Source organism: Lissotriton vulgaris, chromosome 6, assembly GCF_964263255.1.
Source record: "Lissotriton vulgaris chromosome 6, aLisVul1.2, whole genome shotgun sequence".
NCBI lineage: Eukaryota > Metazoa > Chordata > Amphibia > Caudata > Salamandridae > Lissotriton > Lissotriton vulgaris.
The window spans coordinates 913,754,548-913,775,011 of NC_141694.1; the positions used below are offsets into that span (position 1 = coordinate 913,754,548).

The window sequence follows — 20,464 nt, forward strand, 5'->3', positions numbered from 1 at the left end:
CCTACACCTTGTAGTCCTTAGTCTTATGTAACCTTTTCTATACAGTGATTTACACACATATTGATTGCCTCTGTGTAATGTGTGTGATGTAAAGTGCTCTGACACCCTACAATTGTGGCGCTGTAAACCAAATTAAATGCACCTGAGAAAGAGTAGTTATGGAAACTTGGGGGGCACAGTTAAAGGGTGGTAGTGAGGGAATCCATGGAAGAGGTGGTCATTGGGGGACACTAATAAACATTAATGCACAGGACACCACCAGTGCTATGGCTGGCCCTGCCCTTGAGGCCAGTCTGCCTCACCCATAGGTACCTCCATTGGCCTTGTTTCAGCAGTAGTAGCTGCAACTCACCAGGGATTGGCAATGCAGGACTTGCACGCACACCAAACTAAGTTCGCAAATTTACAGTCACCGGGCTTCATTCACAAGCACTTTTAACATGTGTTGCCTACTGTGGGGCCACTGGAATTAATTATGCAGCAAAGGATGACAACATTATGCCGTAGTGTTGACTAAATTATGCATTAAAAAAAAGGCTGCAGCGTAATGCAGTATATTTTCAGATATGTTTTTTATTTTGACATGTGTAAACATGCTAACAGTCTCTGGAAAGATTTTGCCTTATTAGTACCAGTGTAACATACAAACGCAGCCGTGAGAAAGGTGACCAGTCAACCTTTACAATAGGCCATTCATCCACTCCGCAGCAGCACAAGTCACATTTTATATTAACTTTTGATATGTTCGAGTTATCATGAGTTATAGCACCAAGAAGCCAATATTGGTAAATATGTGTGCTTCAAATAACCCCTAACATACACTGTGCATACAGTATATTCAATCTGGTGCTTTAATCATAGGCTGTTTTAAAGTATTCTGATGAAAATCCAATTGTGCTGAAGACAGCCTTGATTGGTGTTGGATCGAGGACCCGGAAGTCTGCACACCTAGCAGACAGAGATAAAGCACCTTGTCAGAATGTTTAACGTTTTCCCTACAGGTGGTGTTTGTTGGCCTGTGGCAGGGTCAGTCACATGTCCTGGATTCCTGGCATTTAATTGAGTCTATCCCAGTTCTGCGCCCCAGTGTTTCTTGTGCCCCACCTGGCACAAATCATGTTGGAGGATGGTGATGATGGTAACATTTTGCCCCCCCCTGGAAAAATTTCTGCGGACGCCCATGACCCTGCCTCATAATTTGGCCCTCTCCTGTCGCATATTTCTAGTGCCACTGTTTAAGAGGAATCAGAACAATAGAACATTTTCACGTGGAAACAGAGAATCAGAAAAGTCGAATTGCCAATCAGAGGAAAACGTAAGCAGAAAACAGCTAGAGCTTCCTGCACGAAGCACACAACCCGCTCCACTAAAGGTCGCTCATACCTTACAAGCCGCCCTTTTAACTGAGAGCATGATGTCTGACTCATCACTGCTAAAGATACAGTAACTTCAGTCGCTTAATATGTCAAATGCCGCGTGTGTCAGTTCATGTCCCACTTGCACTGCTTGTTTAGATAATTGCAACAGAGAGCCCCAGAACAAGAAGCCGTTTCTGCCTTTTGTTCTCCTCGGGCACTGGTGTGAGACGCAAGTGTCTGAAGCGAGGTTTTCTTTCTCCTTTTACAAAAGGATTCGTACTTTTCCTTTCTTCTCGGATTTGCTACAGCAAACCACTCCCCTGAGCTAAATCGCACACCAACATTCTTTGTCCCGCAATATTCTCATATCTTGTTCAACATCTGGCTGCCTCGTGACCGTGATCATCATGTTTTCTTTCTTTCACAGTTGGAGATAATTTCCCTATTGTTGTAACGAGCCTGTTCAAAGGACCGTGCTTGTTGTCCTATTACAGATGACAAATGAACCAGCCGCGCATTCAAATAATTGCGAGGAGCTTTAATGAGTTTCCTTGTTGTAAGCGTCACCTGCGAAGAAGAAAACAAGCACTGTCAAAGAGAGTTATTGTCTCTTTCAATGTTCTTTTTAGATTTTACAGCATCAAAACAGACGTTGAGAAGCTTCGATTGAAATATAAAAGGAATTCAAAATGATCATGATAAAGTGGCCACTGGGCCTTATCGTTTTGTAGGCCGGTGTATTCGTCTAGAAAATGAGGCTGGCCAGAGGCTGCGTCATCGGTTTTTTTTATGAATGTAAACGAGGTCAAGGTTGCAGGTCGGGGAGGTGGGCAACGTGGAGCGGCGCGCACAGAAGAGCATGGGCAAGAGAAGGAAAGAAGACAACGTAAGCCTGGGTGGAGCTAAACGTATGCAGGTGAGGGGCAGCGACACGGGGGTTTAGAAACTCATGGCAGGAGTTGGGTGGCAGACAGAAACATACGGGAAAGAGAGAGTGACACGGAGGGGTCGGGGGTATGGCGTTCCAGAATGATCTTTAGAACCAAAAACCGTGACAGGCCAGAAATGAAAGTAGGACTAAAGCCTTCCATATCTGACCTGTCCCGGTTTTTGCAAAACCATGTAAATATGTGCCTATATATATATCGGGTATAAACACACATTACCTCCTCGTAAGTCTTCCTCGCCACATGATTTACATAGTGAGCTTTAGCTCCACAACAGAACCCTCCAAAGCAAAAAGAAACTACCTCCCACCCCCTCCCAACATGGCCGACCAGTCCCACCTGACCTCTATAAGAGGCGGGCCGGCCCAACCAATCAGCCTGTTTTTTTTGTTCTGCACGATTCTCTCCAGAGCACTGTTCAGGTAAGATGGGCCGGCGTGAGCTGGCCCTTGGGGTTTAGGGTGGAGGACCTGCTCTAGCGGTCTCGAGTGCCTTATACCTATCTAATTCCCCCCCCTCTTCCTTCCCCCGGTCCTGTGGGGCCGGTTAGGTGCTGCTCTAGCGTGCCATGGGTTTACAGGGGGGGGGGGGGCGGCCGGGGGTGTGGGGTGACTGTACATTCCCGTGGCTCCCCCGGTCGTTACAGTGGGGCCCTACCCATTTGGTGGACGCTTGGGCCCTGCGCATTCTCCTGTATACATGCGGGGGGTTATACACCCCTCTGAGAATGACTCTACGCCTAGAAGGTCCGCTGTAGGCGGGGACCCTGGTTCGTGTCCGGAAACTCGAAACTGAGGCGACAGGCGCGTGTGAGCTTGTCCTTCGCAGAGCCCTCACAAGACGGGGTTCGATGCCTGCCTGTGCGGTGGGGAGGTTTTTAAACAGTGTTTTAAAAGAAGATACAGTGTGTCTGCCCCACGGAGTCCGATCGTTTCTCCTGCGCCTCGGATCCCTGTGCCTGAGGAGTGGGATCTCGGTTGGCATCGGACTGGAGCTTTCCGTGCGTTATGTACGGGACGGCGCGTCCCTACTCAGGGCGGTCCTACCTTTTAGGTCGGCGGGTCCTCGGGGCTCTGACGGGTCCGGGGGCTCCCCCCGGCAGCACGGTTTTTCGCGGCGCTGTGCGCTGCCGCCTCTCTTCATTTTGGACCCTACGGGTCGCGGCGGTTTGCCGCGCTGGAGTTGGCTGCGTGCACCTCCCACCTCCCGCCTCTCGAGGGCGGGGTTTGGTTGCCGCCAGGTGCGGCCAATGTGGTCCTTCATCGGGCTGGCGCGGATCCTGCTTCCTCAAGAAGGCCGAATTAGCTCAGTTGGGAGGTGAGCTCCAGTGGTAGCGCGCGGTACTTATACAGCAGTACTTGCACTGAGCCATGCCGAGGTTGAGAGTTCGAGCCTCACCTGGAGCAGCTGATTGGGTTTCTTAAACCATTTCACTACTAGTAGAGATTAGACTCGGAATGCTGGCAGCTTTATAAAAGCGTCTTGGACGGCGTGCAGGGCGCGTCTGCCCCATCCTCGAGGGGCCGGTGTTCGCTCCTCGGTAGGGGCGTTTTCATTTTGTTTCGGTTCCCAGGGCACTGCGTGTTGTATGTCGACCCTGTGGGGCTTGACGGTGGCAGGCATCACAAGGTGCTTGCTTGCCTCTACATGTGTCCTGACGTTGGCTCCTGGCCAGGCTTACTGTGCTGCGCTGGCGCACTCTATGGGGGCGCGGTGCATCCTGGGATCGGGTCCCTTGGGGAGCCCTGTGTACTTCGGAGCTATAGCTCTTTGGTGTTGGTCCTTTTTGGTGCGGTCTGCCCTCGCAGGCCGGGGTTCGGATCCCGCCTATGCTGTAGGGGTGTCCCAAGGTGGACATGTCCACCAGGTTTTGATGACATCCCGGTTACTCCGGGCTGTGTGCATACGACACGCTGTGGAGGGGTAGTGTACTCTTCCCTCTACGGGCGGCCATACGGCCTGGGATTTTAGCCCGGGCCCTGGTTCGTTTCCATGCCTCGGCGGGGCTTGGGTTCGAAATCCCTGGGAACGGTTTATTTCCTCTGGGTTTTGGAGGGCCCTCCGCGTCGGCCCCTCGGGGCTTCAGTTGCCTGGTCTCCTCCAAGGGACTGGGGTTTGTCCTCAGGGTCACAGGTTCGTCTACCGACTGGTACACTCTGCCTTTCATCCATCTGTGGTCGTGAAACATTGTCCCTTTGAGTTGGGTTTCAACGAACATCTGTATTTCAGCGCCAACACACCCGTAGTGGGGTATGGCACTTTCCGTAGACATATATTATGTTTGGAAACAGCGGCTTTCGTACTGCCGCCTTGTACCCTGGCTGGGGTATTGTGCGCGATTTTTGTATCAGGTTGCGCTTCGGTGAAGGTCCTGGCCCGAGTTTCGGCTGTGGCCAGTCTCGGGCTAGTTCTGCCACCCCCCTTTTCGCCCCGAGAGACTGACTGTCTGGGGCGCTTCGGGCTTGCTGTCCGGGCTGGCTAGTCTGGCGGTTGTCCCGCGGGGTCCCACCGTCTCGACGGGTTGGGGTCCCGGCCCCTTCCCGTGCCTCACCTGTTAATACCTGCGAGTGGGGGTTCCCGCTCGCGGTGGCGAGTTCTTCCGTTGGGCTGACGTTCTGGCCCTGGGGGGGAGCTGTACTCCTGGCCCGCCTGGTGGATCTTCTTCGCCGGGTGTGGGTCTTGGGGGTTCCCTGTCTGGCCGTGTGCTTCCTCACGGCCTCGTTTTTGCCCCCCCCCATGGGAATATGGCTTCACATCTGGCGGTGTCTCTCATCCGTCGGCTTCCTGGCCCATGTCCGGTGGTCCCTTCGGTCCTCGTCTCGGGCTTGTCCTCCTTCGGGGGGGGCGTGTGCCTGGTCCCGGTGCTTCCCTCTGGTTCTTTCAGGGGGGGGGGCGTCCTTTGGCGCCGGGTCGTTTGGCGTTGGGTTCTCCTGCGGCCGCTCAGCACCTCGTGCTTCGGGGGTTGCTGGATGTCTTCCTGGCCGGCCGTTTTTGATGTGCTTGCTTCGACAGCACTGTTAATACACGTGGAGGTGACTGGCTTGACCCCTGCACATTTTCGTGTGGCTTTCCATTTGCCGGGGCTTGGGTCCCCGGGTCTGGGTCGGGTTGGGCGCCCTGATGGGGGTGTCACCGGTCCCGGCCCTGCGGGCGGTCTTCCCCCGGGGGCCGACGGAGTCGGGTCTGGCCTTCGTGGCATGGTCTCGCCCTGCCCCGGTGGTGTTTCTACGCCTGGGGCCTCGTCTCGGTCTGCCTCCGAGGTCTCTGTTCACGGAGGGGGGCTCGGCCCTCCGGCCCGGGTTCTGCTCCTCCTTCCGGGTCCTTATTACCGGTCTTTCGCGTGGCCTTTCGGTCTGCTGGATCTCCCCCGTGCCCTCTGAGATCGCGGTTCCTCGGCAGGTGGCGCTTGGGCAGGGCCGGGGTGCTCATGGACGCCCGGCGGCGCATGGCCTTGTTTGGACCGTTGCAGTGGGGGCGTTCCTGTTTTTGGTTCCCGGCGGGGTCCACCGCCCCGGGTTCCCTCTCCTTTGACCGGGCTGGCGATTCATGCCTCCTGGCCGATCCCGGATCTTCCCGGGCTGTGGTTGGGTCCCCCGCTCTCGGCGTCGGTGTTGAGCCGGCTCTTGTCGGCTGGCCTGCCTTCTTGTGCAGGCCTGGTTCTGGAGCGGAGGACGCTGCTGGCTCGGGGGTTGTGGCTTTGCTGCTGGGCTCCCGCAGGCATTCCAGTGCTCGCTTCGGCAGCACGTATACATAAATGGAAAGATACAGAGTGGTTTGGCACGGCTCCTGCACAAGGAGGACCCGCAGGATTCGTGGAGCGTTCCATGTTAGTGGAGACGTGTAGCTCGGGGGTTGGAGGCGGCAGTCCCGGTAGCTGAGATTGGTCCTGGCCTGAGTTCGATTCCCCGCCTAACGGTGGGTCTTGGGCTTCTATGCTTCCATGGACTCGAGAATTCTCATGCCGGTGCCTACTCGTCTCACGGGCTCACACTCTGCATCTCTGGGCGGATGCTTGCTTATTCTCCACTTGGGCCCCTTGTGGCGGGATGCCTGACTCTCACCTTGTATCCTGCAGCCTACGGTCGTACCACCCTGAAGACGCCTGTTCTCGTCCGGTCTCAGTAGTTAAGCTGGGTCGGGCCTGGTTGGGACCTGGATGGGAGATCTCGCATGGGAATACCTGGTCGGGTTCCCGAGGCACGCACCTTGTTGCCTTTTGGGCGATACGTGCGCCGGGCACATCGCAATACACTTGCATACTCCCTCTCTCGTTCTACGAGCTCTTCGGGGCCCGCCCTTTTGGGACCCGGCCCTCAACGGTTCCTAGCCTGTCAGGTTTCCCTGGTGGCGAGGGTGTCTGCTGGGCGGAGGGGCGTGCGGGGGTCGTTCCTCCGCTCCCCGCCCTACTTGCGGGTTTTGCCGGACGGGGTTGCTCCTCCGGCGTGTCCCCCGTGTCCGTCCCGGGGTCCTTTCCCTGGGGCCTCGTACTCGGGTGGTGTCTTCCCGCTTTTTCCGACCAGCGTGGTTCCTCCCTTGTCCGTACTGGTTGTTCGGCGTGCTGTTTTGGCTTCTCTTAGCCGCACGTTTTTCCTTTCCCAGTGGGATGGCCTGTGTTATGCCCTTTGGGGGGTAACCGGGTCTGGTGGCTCAGTGGACTAACTGCACTGCAGGGGACTGTGTTTGACCTCAAGGTCACAGGTACAAATCCCACTGTCCGCTCAGCCATAACACCCGTTTCGTTCGGGCCACTTGCCCTCGTTCCTCCATGGTTCGCGGGCTTACACAGGCTGGCGTCCTTCCCTATGCTTCACTGGGTTCGGTGGAGCCGGCGGGGGCCCAGGGTCGGTCTGCGAGGTGTGGCTCTGTTCCCTGGGCCCCCTTAGTGGGTGTCTCCTCTGTGGAGTATTGGTCTGTCTTCGGCGTGTTCGTCTCCCGCCTGGTTCGTGGGTCTCTAGCTGTCCCGGGGGGACTTCGCTGGGGCCGTTCTGAGTGCTGGAGCTGCGACTCCTGGTTGGCCTCCTTTTCCTGGAGGCTTTGATTTCAGGTTTCCTGTGGTCCCTGTTCTCTTTTCAGTTGTTTACATCAACCTTGGGTTGGTTTCTCTGCATCACCATGTGGTGTTGTGGTTATGGTGGTCAATGAAGCCTTGTTGGCTTGGGTATTTGCTCACTATGTAAATCATGTGGCGAGGAAGACTTACGAGGAGGTAATGCCCCGGTTACTTACCGGTAATCTTCATTACTCCGAGTATAGTCTTCCTCGCCACATGAGTTCCCTCCCCCCCTCCCTGTCTGGCTATCGGCTTCATTGTTTGCTTGGTAGATCAGGCTGATTGGTTGGGCCGGCCCGCCTCTTATAGAGGTCAGGTGGGACTGGTCGGCCATGTTGGGAGGGGGTGGGAGGTAGTTTCTTTTTGCTTTGGAGGGTTCTGTTGTGGAGCTAAAGCTCACTATGTAAATCATGTGGCGAGGAAGACTATACTCGGAGTAATGAAGATTACCGGTAAGTAACCGGGGCATTCACAAAGCTACAGTTAACAATGGCAGAACCTCCATCCTGGCCCCCTGCCTTCCTCCCCACACTGTCTTCCTTCTGCAGAGAGCATGCAGCTGGCCTCCTTCTGAGGTGCCTACAGAAAGAGATGAAGTGCTCATTTTTCCAGTCTTCAAAGGCACCTGGAAAATAAGAGCATATATTTCAACTCTGGTTTGCTGAATTGCCTGACCTTTGTCCCAAAAACCGGGACATCTATTAAAATGAAGAAAAGGGTCAGATCACGGAGACAGTCTTCTTAAAATCAGGACTCTCTGGGGAAATGCGGGACGTCTCGTCAGGGGGGGGGGGGGGGGGCACAAGAGGGAGACAGCTTGCTAACACATGCACTCTCATGGAGTGCTTTAACAAAAATAAACAATCATTTGCAATGCAATAGATCTCGCATTCGCAAGAGTTTAAGATATTGGTATTGTAAATGTCAATGCTTTTTATTTATCTGTTTTGATAATTAAATGCGAGACCTATTTCATTTAAAAGAAGCGGCCGCCATTGTCCCAGGCTGCTTGGAAAGTGAAAACGCACATGGGGCGCTGAATGTTGCAGGAAAGCATGTCATGCCTGCAGTAGGAGAAACTCATTAAAGTAAGTAGTGCTTACAGACTAAATAAGACATACATGTAACAACAGAAGTAAAAGGGCCAATCCTCATGGGAAGGGAAGACAAGGCGGTACTAAGGAAGGACTAACAAGCCTATTAACAATTCAGAAGCCAGCATTTACAAAGGACAGTGACACAAGCCGAGGAAAAGGATAGGTGGAACTTCAAGTCATCTGAAGTCCAGTTTGTTGTTAGCAACTAGTTTGCCTATCCGGAAAGCCCCGTAAAAAGCCAGGGAGAAGGCAGCTTTGAATAACGTCACTTCTCCCGAAGAACTGCATGTGTTGGGTAGGGCGAGGAATACTGCTGTCAACCGTTCTAGACCAATCGGTCTTCTGCTATCGGCGGTGTTTGCCTGTAGGCGCCGCCATCCCTTCAAGGCCGTTTGGACTATGAAGCTGTCCGTAGGATCCCTGGCTCCCCTTGCTTGTGCGAAAAAGGAAACTGCTGCCTTATGTCTGCTGGCTGTCGCCGCTGAGCGCCCTTCCTTGTGTAATGTGTCCATGTACCCATTAAAACCAGCCTCCAGATCCCATCTGTCCCTCCAAACATGACCCAGAAATGTACAGTAAGACCTGAACGCCCCTTCATACGCTGTCCTGGTCCTGGGAGCTAGGCTGACTGCCATGAGGTCATGTAGTGGGGGCACCAATCTGCCAAAGTGTCGATGGGAAGTGAGCTGGGAAGGCCTCTGCAGCCGGTAGGTGTTCCCTGAATACCTGCATCTTAAAGCGAGAAAGGGCATCAGCTGCGTTATTCAAAACCCCTGGAACATGTTTGGCCCTGAAATGTACATTCAATTTCATGCAACTCAGCACAATCTCCTTTACCAGGCGCAGAATGAACTTACACCGCGATGCCTGCTGATTGATGCATTCCACCACGGTCATATTATCTGACCAGAAAATGACCGACCGATTAGCCAATTGCTCGGGCCATACCTTTAACGCAACCCAGATTGGGAACAGGTCCAGGAACCCAATGTTTGCTGTCAAACCGTTCTCATCCCACCAGTTGGGCCATCTTTGTGCCACCCACTTGTTGCCAAGTATGGTGCCAAACCCTACACTGCCGGCAGCGTCAGTCCATAGTCCTAACTCTGCCGAGGTCAGCGTGGGTGCACCCCACAGTACTCTGCCATTGAAATCCTCCAGGAATGTAATCCATATCCGCATGTCCTGGCGAACCTCGACTGACAGTCGTGTGCGATGGTGTTTGTCCTGCAGGCCATTCATGGCTTGCGCAATGGAGCGGGAAAATGGGCGTGCCATAGGTATGACCCTCAAGGCAAAATTTAACTGGCCAACTGTCTGTTTCAACTGTTGTAGAGTGACTTTCTTTTTCCGCAAACATAGTTCAAGGGTCGCCCTGAATCTCTCAATCTTTTCTTTGGGTAACCTAAAACAGCCTTCAGTGGAGTCCAATTCAATTCCCACGAATTCCAGACATGTCAGTGGCCCTACTGTTTTTCCCTGCGCGAGCGGGACCCCAAAAGCACGCATGAGCACGCAAAATTCCTGCAATGCCCTCGCGCACTCTTGTGTGCCGGCCAGACCCAGGAAAAGAAAATCATCCAGGTAATGCATGACATACTGGTGGCCCGTAGATTGTCTCAGGACCCACTCCAGGAATGAGCTGAATGTTTCAAAATAAGCACAGGAGATAGAGCAACCCATGGGCATACACCTATCCATGTAGTATTTGCCTTCAAATGAAAAACCTAACAAGTGTTGGTCTGCTGGATGTACAGGAAGTAGTCTAAACGCTGCCTTGATATCTGATTTCGCCATCAGTGCCCCAGGGCCTAAAACTCTCAACATTTCAACTGCCTGGCGAAAGACGCATACTTTACACTACAAATGGACTCATCAATCGCATCATTCAATGATAAGCCCCTAGGTGCTGACAGATTGTGTATGAGCCTATATTCGCCTTTTTCTTTCTTTGGGACCACTCCTAAAGGCGAGCAAACAAAATCCTGTACAGGGATGTGGGGGAAAGGCCTCGCTAATTTACCTACGCGCAGTTCTTTCTCTATTTTGTTTGCCACCACCCCGGGGTTGTTTTTAACTGACAGTTGATTCTTACACTGCGGTGTCCCAGTATAACCGCCAGCTGGAATCCGGAAACCGTGTGTGAAACCTTCTTGGAGCGTCCTTGCGGCAGTATGGTTTGGGTATCTATTAAGCCAAGGGATCATAGCGTTCACAATAATAGGTGAATGCGCAATAAGGGGGTAACCTCCACTATTCCGGTTTACTCCTCCCTCTGTTACCTGACGCACTACCTTTTGACCGGCATGCCGTTTCTGGGTGGGAAGGATGGCCGCATTTGTAACACGCGTGCCTGAATTTACAAGTGCCCGGTGCCCTGTTGCAGGTTCGCCTATTGAAATCCCAGCAGACTCCCTTCCCACCCGTATTACCTTTGACCTTATTGGCCATTTCCCCGCTTTGAGCTGGCCGAAAGGGCTGTTGGAAGGGCTGGTGAGGCTTGGGGGAGTAGCCTTTGTTCCAGTTTGCGCTAGTACCTGCAGAGTGCCCCTTCTCAAACTGAGAATGCCAGGAAATAGAGTCAACTTTGTCCCAAGCTAAAGATCTGTAAAACTCCCTCGCTTTCCTGAAAGCTATGTCATATTCTTTCCAGGCGTCTCCCCCATGATTCTCATTAAACATTGTAATCCTGCTCTGATAGCAAGCCATCTCAGCTTGCATACCGGGGTAACGTTCAGCGGTAACTGCATTAAACACTGAAAAAGCCCTGATCCAGTTTTTGAGCGTCTCCTCTACCCTAAATTTGTACAACTGAGATCGCCATTCACTAGGCAACATCATCTCTTTCTGTGACTTGGCATATTCCCATTCCCTGTTATCAATCAACAATGAAAAAATATTAATATATTTATCCGCCCAAATCAATTCCTTCACACTTTGAGAAACATGCTGGGCCAAACTCTCACCCCTGGAGGGAATTGCGCCTTCGCCCTGTACCGGCAGGGCAACCTCCTTACCACTTTCTGTGGGTTGCGTTGATCCTGCGTCCTTGACTGCGCCCTTGCCGTTCACTGGACCTGTTTGGGGAGAAATCGGTGCGCCCGGCGTGCTGCTTTCGCCCCTAGCCAACATGATTTGTGAAACCATTCTCTGTGCCTCTGCACTAGGGTCTGCCGCCGTAGGCAACATTCCCCCAATTCCCAACCATGGAAGCACTGCGGCTATCTGTGCCGCTAATTCTGGTGGCACCTTGCCCGCCCCAGGTGATGGGCCTGCTGGAAATACCGGCGGGACAGTGACAGGGACTGGGTTACTCGGTGGCGCGACGAGCAGCGGGACAATGACGGGGACTGGGTTACTCACTGGCGCTGCCACCAGCGGTACACTGACAGGGACTGGGTTAATGGGTGGCATGACTGGCGCTATTGGCACGCTCACTGAGATTTGCGGAGCGGGCGTGGGTGACCCAGGTGCCACAGGCGCTTGATTCGGTACCAGCGTCGTAGACCTCTCACCCACAATGGGCTTTAGAGGGCGACCACCACCCCTTTTAGCTCTGCTACGTTTCGGTGGCATCTCGAAATCCCCCCTTGGTTTGGGCGGTACTATGGTCCGTTTAGGCCTTGCCGCCGGACCTGCCTGTGCCTCAACCTTCGCATCCAGCTCAGCGACAGTCCTACCCAACTTGTCCACCTTCCCCAATTTCTTGTCCATTGCTGACATTCTGCGCATCATTGTTTTAAACATTAATTCCATGCGGGAATTCCCTGCACCCTGTCTGGCCGACATAATGCTCTTACACCTACACTACACAGTGCATTCTGTTAGCTACCTGCACAATGTGCCCTGTACCTGCCCAAGTCGGAGGCTCACGAGCTGGCCGTAGGCACCACGCAACTGTGACTGCACACACCAGCTAGCCTGGAGTGTTTGGGCGAGCGAACTCCAGCCCCGCGGCCCGCCAGAAGCAGTGAAATGCTGGCCTGCCCGTGTCCTCAGAAACCGCCGTCTACTGTGAGCTCCTCAGCTACCCGGTCCGCAACGACCCTTGTCTTGTGCTCCTAAAATGAGAAAAATTGTGAAAAACCCGACTTCAGGCTATTCAAAATTGGGGAATTTAGTCCCAAACTGTGTAAGTGCTCTCCAAATGCTTTTGATTGACATTATTAAATCGCACCGCCTGATTTCAATGACTATTCAGCTCCCCAGTGACCCTTACTCAAACAAGGCTATCACGGGGATGCATCAAACGGTATACTAGTGCAAAAGAAGCTGTTGTGCAAACAATACAGTGTAATAAACTTGGCCTGAATCAGAAGATATGCTAATGTAAAACCAAGCTGTTGCCAAAAAGAAAACACAGTTCACTTTTCCCAGGTACAGTGAGATTAAGTGATTTGCCCAAAATCACGCCTCATAAACCATTGAGTACAATGCCTATTCTACTTGCATCAGCATACAGAGTAAAATGATAGAGAACACCTTAAATTATCAGGCACAGTCAATAAATGTAAAACAAGCCGTTTTATAATTAACTTTATATAGTGCAGAGTTGCCACCCGGCTCACAGGTATTACTCTAACGTATTCCCTTCAATGGGAAATATCACATATATAATGTATCCCCAAATGTAAATCTTTACCAAGTTCAGCGCTGCCCCCTAAGGAAATATCCAGCAGTTTAAACCACATTTATACTTCAAGTGGGTAAATTCCCCTTTGGTCTCCAGCACTGTCCCCAGATAGTAACAGGCAGTTTACAGTCCAAATTTGTACTTCCCCTAAGAAAATGAGCAATCGTTTACAAAAAAACTCTTTTGTCTCCCATCCAGTTGCTATACCAACCGACTGCTTCGCACCGCTTTTGATCGGGTCCATGCAGAGTCTCATACACGCTCGAGCCGCTCCTCGCTCTCCCGCTGCCTCACGCCCGCAAAATACCTTGTGTAATTATAGTCTCCTGACCAGCCTGATCCCGTGCAAGCGACCTCGGCCCGAACGGCTGCGTCACCGCTGTCTCGATGTTCCAATGACCAACGCAGATGGTCGGACCCTCTCCTCGCGATGAGACGTACACCAGGCGTCTCTGCACCACGAACACCAGGCGTCTCTGCACCACGAACACCAGGCGTCTCGCTCCACGAAAAAACTGCGCCAACGGCTGACTCTAACTGCACTTACAAAACACAAATAGAGAAAATTAAAAGCCCCACAGCGGGCTAGGAGCGAGCGAGCCTGGAAAGCGCGGAAGACAAAGAGGGCGCCTCCCGCGCTCCCCCGGCTACTAAACCCCCCAAAGCCACGTGTCCCGCCCCCTTGACCCGGAAGTGCAAAACTGCTCCGAGCCAAACGGCGGGACCAATCACGACGGTCACAAGGGGGGGCCGGGCCCAGCCATGTGTGCGTGGGGGCCGAGCGCCCCCCCTTTCCTGAAACATACAGGAAAGACAGAGTGACACGGAGGGGTCGGGGGTATGGTGTTCCAGAATGATCTTTAGAACCAAAAACCGTGACAGGCCAGAAATGAAAGTAGGACTAAAGCCTTCCATATCTGACCTGTCCCGGTTTTTGCAAAACCATGTAAATATGTGCCTATATATATATATCGGGTATATACACACATTCACAAAGCTACAGTTAACAATGGCAGAACCTCCATCCTGGCCCCCTGCCTTCCTCCCCACACTGTCTTCCTTCTGCAGAGAGCATGCAGCTGGCCTCCTTCTAAGGTGCCTACAGAAAGAGATGAAGTGCTAATTTTTCCAGTCTTCAAAGGCACTTGGAAAATAAGAGAATATATTTCAACTCTGTTTTGTTAAATTGCCTGACCTTTGTCCCAAAAACCGGGACATCTATTAAAATGAAGAAAAGGGTCAGATCACCGAGACAGTCTTCTTAAAATCAGGACTCTCCGGGGAAATGCGGGACGTCTCGTCAGGGGGGGGCACAAGAGGGAGACAGCTTGCTAACACATGCACTCTCATGGAGTGCTTTAACAAAAATAAACAATCATTTGCAATGCAATAGATCTTGCATTCGCAAGAGTTTAAGATATTGGTATTGTGAATGTCAATGCTTTTTATTTATCTGTTTTGATAATTAAATGCGAGACCTATTTCATTTAAAAGAAGCGGCGGCCATTGTCCCGGGCTGCTTGGAAAGTGAAAACGCACATGGGGCGCTGAATGTTGCAGGAAAGCATGTCATGCCTGCAGTAGGAGAAACTCATTAAAGTAAGTAGTGCTTACAGACTAAATAAGACATACATGTAACAACAGAAGTAAAAGGTCCAGTCCTCATGGGAAGGGAAGACAAGGCGGTACTAAGGAAGGACTAACAAGCCTATTAACAATTCAGAAGCCAGCATTTACAAAGGACAATGACACAAGCCGAGAAAAAGTATAGGTGGAGCTTCAAGTCCATACTTGAATACTGCATACCCCGCAGAGCAGCACACGCGCTGCCCAGGAGCAACCTAAAAAGCAGCCTCCTGAAGCAGGAGCAGTGGAAGGACAGGAGTACTTGGAGCATGCTCCTGGGAAGGGCCAAAGACAAGAAGAGGAAGTGAAGCTGACACACACTGACGAGAGAGAGCAAAGCACATGAGAGTGGCGATGAAGACCACCAATGGTAAGCAAAGGATTGGGCTATAGGCCCACTGTAAGCTAACAAACCATCAAGTCAAGTCAACTAGTTTATTTCTGATATAAAATCCATAAAACCACAGTAAACACAATCCATACAGTTCCCATCCATAGATGAGATAATAAATAGTAGTTTAGAAATATAATGCATAAAACATATTTCAACTGTGAAGCCATCAAACACTGTACAGTGCAAATGCTCAATTAAAAAAATACAAATAAAACAGTCGTTATTGCAATTGACATTTCCAGGACAGTAAAGACCTGCAAAAATCTGATTACCTTGGCCACCTACCCCATTTCTATTAGATTTAAATTATTTCGCGTTGCAGAATTGGGATGCCAGAATGGTCCAGGACACAATCTTGGAATGCTAGCGGAAGCCTTATGCTTGTTCTGTAAGCGACCACTATGGTTACGAATGAGCCAGGCTGCAAGAAGGTATTTGGCCACTGGCACAACAACCACTTCTCTTGTGTCTGATAGTAAAAGTTTACTGAAACTTCATATTGGCTAAACCCCAAAAGTTTACATATTGGCTTTAGCCATTTTCCGCATGGCCGTACCTAAGCATTGCAAAATAAAGCATGGTGGAGGGATTCCTCTCTTAAAGTACAAGAACAGCACTTACTAGAGCTACAGTTATTCTTACCCCATTTCATAGAAAAACTGTTTACAGGCAAAACGCCATACCTCCATTTTTAGTAGAGTGGCTTTGCTTGACACCTAGGGATGGCAACAAGAAACAATTCATAAGCAGTGTTTATCCTGCGATCTATAAAGGTGTCTGTCAGACTACCTGACTTGGCTTTTTTCAGTTCCCGCACCCATAGATACTTCTTGAAGCAATCTTTAACCAATGAACGTGGGAATTACTTAGCTTTGTCACGGTTTCCCATAGATTCACCAAGCCAACCTCATAAGGCATAGATTTGATAAAGCAAGCCAGATAATCCTCTGAAAACCATTGGATCTGGCAAGTACCTTTAAGGGTAAACTATATGATTCCAGCTCCTCTGTAGACCAGAGCCTGTGCCCAAAACAAAATAGGTCTAAGCATCGGACTAAAATTAATCGGATAAATACCAACGTCTAGAAATTGAGGAAGACAGGGACACTCTTCCAGAGATTTAATAAACTCCTCATGAACCTGTTTTCCACCTTGACAAGTTTGTCAGCACTCATATGTCCCCATAACTCTTACCCAGATGTAGCAGTACTTGTTACTTTTACAATGAAAATCTCCACTGCAGGTGCTAATGGATTAGTCTGTGTTTTCTTCTGCATTTTAATACCAGCACCAGCCTCCTGCTGGAGTTTCAAGGTACTCTTACTAATCTGTACAACAAAAGTCCAAATTATCAGAATGGGTCAAGCGCAGTGAGGTAGCTGGGTAGAAGTCAAGGTGAGGCTGACACTATGTACTCCAAATATATAACCACAATCCAAAATATCCATGTGAGTCACGCGTATTGAAAGACCAAAGTAGAAGGCTTAGATGGCTTACAGGGTGCCATTATCAAGTGGTGCTAGATTCTTCATTTGCGCCTCACATATCATTGAGGCGACTCCATAGGAACATTAGTATGCTCTTTTTATAATCTCTTTTATTCGAATGAGGAAAATATTTAACCAGTGCTGAGTCCGTTTTGACTTCTTCATCTTGCCATCTACTTTGGTCTTTCAATACGCGTGACTCACATGGATATTTTGGATTGTGGTTATATATTTGGAGTACATAGTGTCAGCCTCACCTTGACTTCTACCCAGCTACCTCACTGCGCTTGACCCATTCGGATAATTTGGACTTTTCTTATTGACTCTGGAGCCTTATGTTCATATCTATATCTATATGATTTGATGATACATGCGCCGCATTTTCCAGCTTTATTAGCCTTGAAAAAGTCCCTGTACTAATTGAGAGTACGGACGAAACACGTGTCGGCTGTCGTTTTATCAATTGGAAAATAACTTTTATGGATTAATAAAGAAAAGGATGGCATAAATATGAACTTTATCCACTGATTTGTTCGGTCCTACATCATAAGTTGTTGATTGCATTTGGATTCATTGTTGTTATGACTATAAATCATATTAGTCTCAAATGTACTTATACTTGAGGATTGTGCTCTCTGGGCCTTTCTTGTCTTGATTCACTATAGCCCCTGCATTCCCCAGGGGAGCCGGCTCACATCTGTCATCAAGCTCTGTACTAGCTGAATGGGCATATCATGTGCTACATGGCACGCTATACGTGTCAGGGGAGGTGAGGCAATGGAGTACAGTAAGTGTAATGTCTAGAGGTTACGGCACAATGCAACTGTTTCTCAGGCCCAAAGGCTTACAAGACTGCGTATGAATAACATTGTCACTTTTTCCTGCATTTTTGGTAAATATTTTTGCCAAGAGTATCCCTGACTCCTTCGCACCAAGGCACAATGATTGTAGAGGATCCGACAGAAGTTTAGATGGAGGGTTGGATTTCAACATTGTTTTAACTTCCTCAATCAGAGTGCCAATTTCCATTAGGATGTTGCTACTAACTGCCACACTAATCCTTTCTTAGAAGTGGAGGTCTTCACGGATGTCTCTAGCAACTTCCTCTTCTCCATATTAATGTACAACCTGCACAACAGCCAAACCAGGAACAAGTACTGGATTAGAGCTTTCTCTATCCAGCCCGAAAAAAATATAAAATTAATGTTTGTACTTTCTGGGATTCAAAGGACAGGAGAGTGGTGCAGCCAAGCCTCCACCGGGCGCTAAAGCATGCAAGACGGGCCCACCCTTGGCTTGGGCGTGACCCGCATGTGTCCCGTGCAGTGGGGATGGCCAAGCGCTCCACCTCCTGGGGCACAGAATTTTAGGACAGCCAGCAAACAGTGTCCAATGCGTCCGGCACTGCTAAAGATGGGCAAGCCCGATAAGCACGGTGGCGCTGGAAAGCGGGAGGTAACCACTCCTCTTGGCGCAAGGGACTGTGAGACAGCAAGTCCCCTCTGGCAAGCAAACAGTGCTCAATGCCTTCCCAACTTGTCCTGCAAGGGACAGTGCGTGCACTGCCTCAGGTGAGGCCTACAAAGGAGACAGGAAATAAAGTATTATCTAACTGGACAGCTGAAGTGTTGGCAAAATAAAGAACCTTTTTTAAAGATTATTTTTTTAAAGCACAGTTTGAAAGAGCTTTTTCATTGAAGAGGCCAGTGGTTAAAATGGGTTGATCCATTGCCCATGTTGTATGTTGTATTGAGTAGGAGCAAAATGTGGATGACAATTCAACAGCCCAATGGATACAATCTAGTGACCAAGTATTAATAGTTTGGTGCATTGTGTCTAAGGCCACACCTTAAAAACTTTGGTCTGATAGGATGATGCCACCAGATCAACATTACCAAATCCTGTAGCTAGGTCACGAGATAACGCCATGAAAAAGGAACACTATGTTCTGGGTCTGGGGTTTTCTTTTTAACATCCTTGCTTTCAGTTGTGGTAGTCCAATTGGTTTAGTTAAAAAGAACCAAGACTACGACTCCCATAAGGCATAATGTTGTTTACTAAACACCCAGAACTGGAAAATGGTGACATTGAGTCACATGGTAATCTTACCACTTAGGTTAGTGCGGGAGAGGGTGAAACAGCAGAGAGGTGATGGAAAGCAGCACAAGCTCCTTTAGACAGTAGAGTGCGCTGAGCAATTGATCACACTCTTGCAAACTACCTGGAGATGCCGTGGTCACTCCCTCTGAAGATGATCCACTGCGCAGGCAAGACGCTCTGAGGAGGATACCTAGAGCTGAGTCTGCGGATAGAGATGGGCATCCAACAGATTTACAAGGAGAGAGAGCCGAGCGAAGGGTCTGGCTCGAATCTTAGAGCAGGTGCTTGAGCCGAGCCCTGGAAATGTTTGCTGTGTAATTCACACCATAAACATCACGTGAAACATTATAAAGCTGCTTCCAAATTCAAGAACGTTTACATTGTGTACAAATCAGGAAGGAAATGGGTATCTATTTGCCTTTCCTTATGTTAAGGCTTCATTATTACCTCTTTATGCATTTATTCTGCAGTTTTTATATAGCAGGAACTCGACCTGAAGGTATTGGAGTGTTTTACATGAACGTTAGTTGCATTACACATTCACATTCATTCTTGAGCGGGGGAGATTAGGCGATTTGTCCAGAAGCACATGATGTTCAGCGACGCACAAGTCTTGGTGGCAGCTCTGGCCCTAATGCCACATCATGGGTAACAATATTTACCCAGTCAAGAGATCAGGGCTAGATCCAACACCGTTTTTTAGCTCACTGCACCATCCCAGTTTCAGAACCTGGCTGTATGCAAATTAGTCTGTTCCTGTCCCAGTGCATGATGGGAACAGGGCAAACCAAACTACAAAAGCCAATTCTTACACTGGGAAGGAAACAAGCTCCCGGGGACCGGTTTCTGGCATTACAGCCGTCTTCGGCCCGGTTTGCTTGAATCCTGATGGTGCAATGAGCAAGGGTCTCACATCTGAGAATACCCTTCCACGCTTAGGGTGGACAAAAATATTTACAACAAGGGGTGGTGAGGGACAGAGTCTCTGAATTAAGCAGAAAGCTCTCACCCAGTGTTCTGAGCTGGGATGGAGCAGTGAGATAAATAACGGTGATGGATCAAGCCCTGATCTTTGGACTGGGTAAGAGTGGTCTGCTCAATTCAGACACTCTGTTCATCACCACCCCCTTTTCTGAATCGATTTTGGCCACTATAGGTGTGGCAGGGTATACTCAGACATGAGTCCCTTTCTCACTGCTCCATCAGGATTCAAGCAAGCCGGGCCGAAGACGGCTGAAATGCCAGAAACCGGTCCCCGGTAGCTTGTTTCCTTTCTGGTGAAGAATTGGCTTGGTAGTTTAGTCTGCCCTGTTCCCATGATGCACTGGGCCAGGGACAGACTGATTTGCATATAGCCAGGTTCTGAGCTGGGATGGGGCAGTGAGATAAATAACGGTGATGGATCAAGCCCTGATCTTTGGACAGGGTAAGAGTGGTCTGCTCAATTCAGACACTCTGTTCATCACCACCCCCTTTTCTGAATCGATTTTGGCCACTATAGGTGTGGCAGGGTATACTCAGACATGAGTCCCTTTCTCACTGCTCCATCAGGATTCAAGCAAGCCGGGCCGAAGACGGCTGAAATGCCAGAAACCGGTCCCCGGTAGCTTGTTTCCTTTCTGGTGAAGAATTGGCTTGGTAGTTTAGTCTGCCCTGTTCCCATGATGCACTGGGCCAGGGACAGACTGATTTGCATATAGCCAGGTTCTGAGCTGGGATGGGGCAGTGAGATAAATAACGGTGATGGATCAAGCCCTGATCTTTGGACTGGG

General features: G+C 50.2%; 1 protein-coding gene and 1 non-coding gene across 2 annotated transcripts in view; both read left to right on the forward strand.

The window, feature by feature from the left end:
• The window catches only part of RGS7 (regulator of G protein signaling 7), a 2,226,031-nt gene that overhangs the window by 1,441,799 nt on the left and 763,768 nt on the right, over positions 1-20,464 (forward strand). The window lies entirely within an intron of this gene.
• LOC147708155 (U6 spliceosomal RNA) lies at positions 6,031-6,137 on the forward strand. Its single transcript, XR_015296933.1, has one exon. It is a non-coding gene; the product is annotated as a U6 spliceosomal RNA (small nuclear RNA).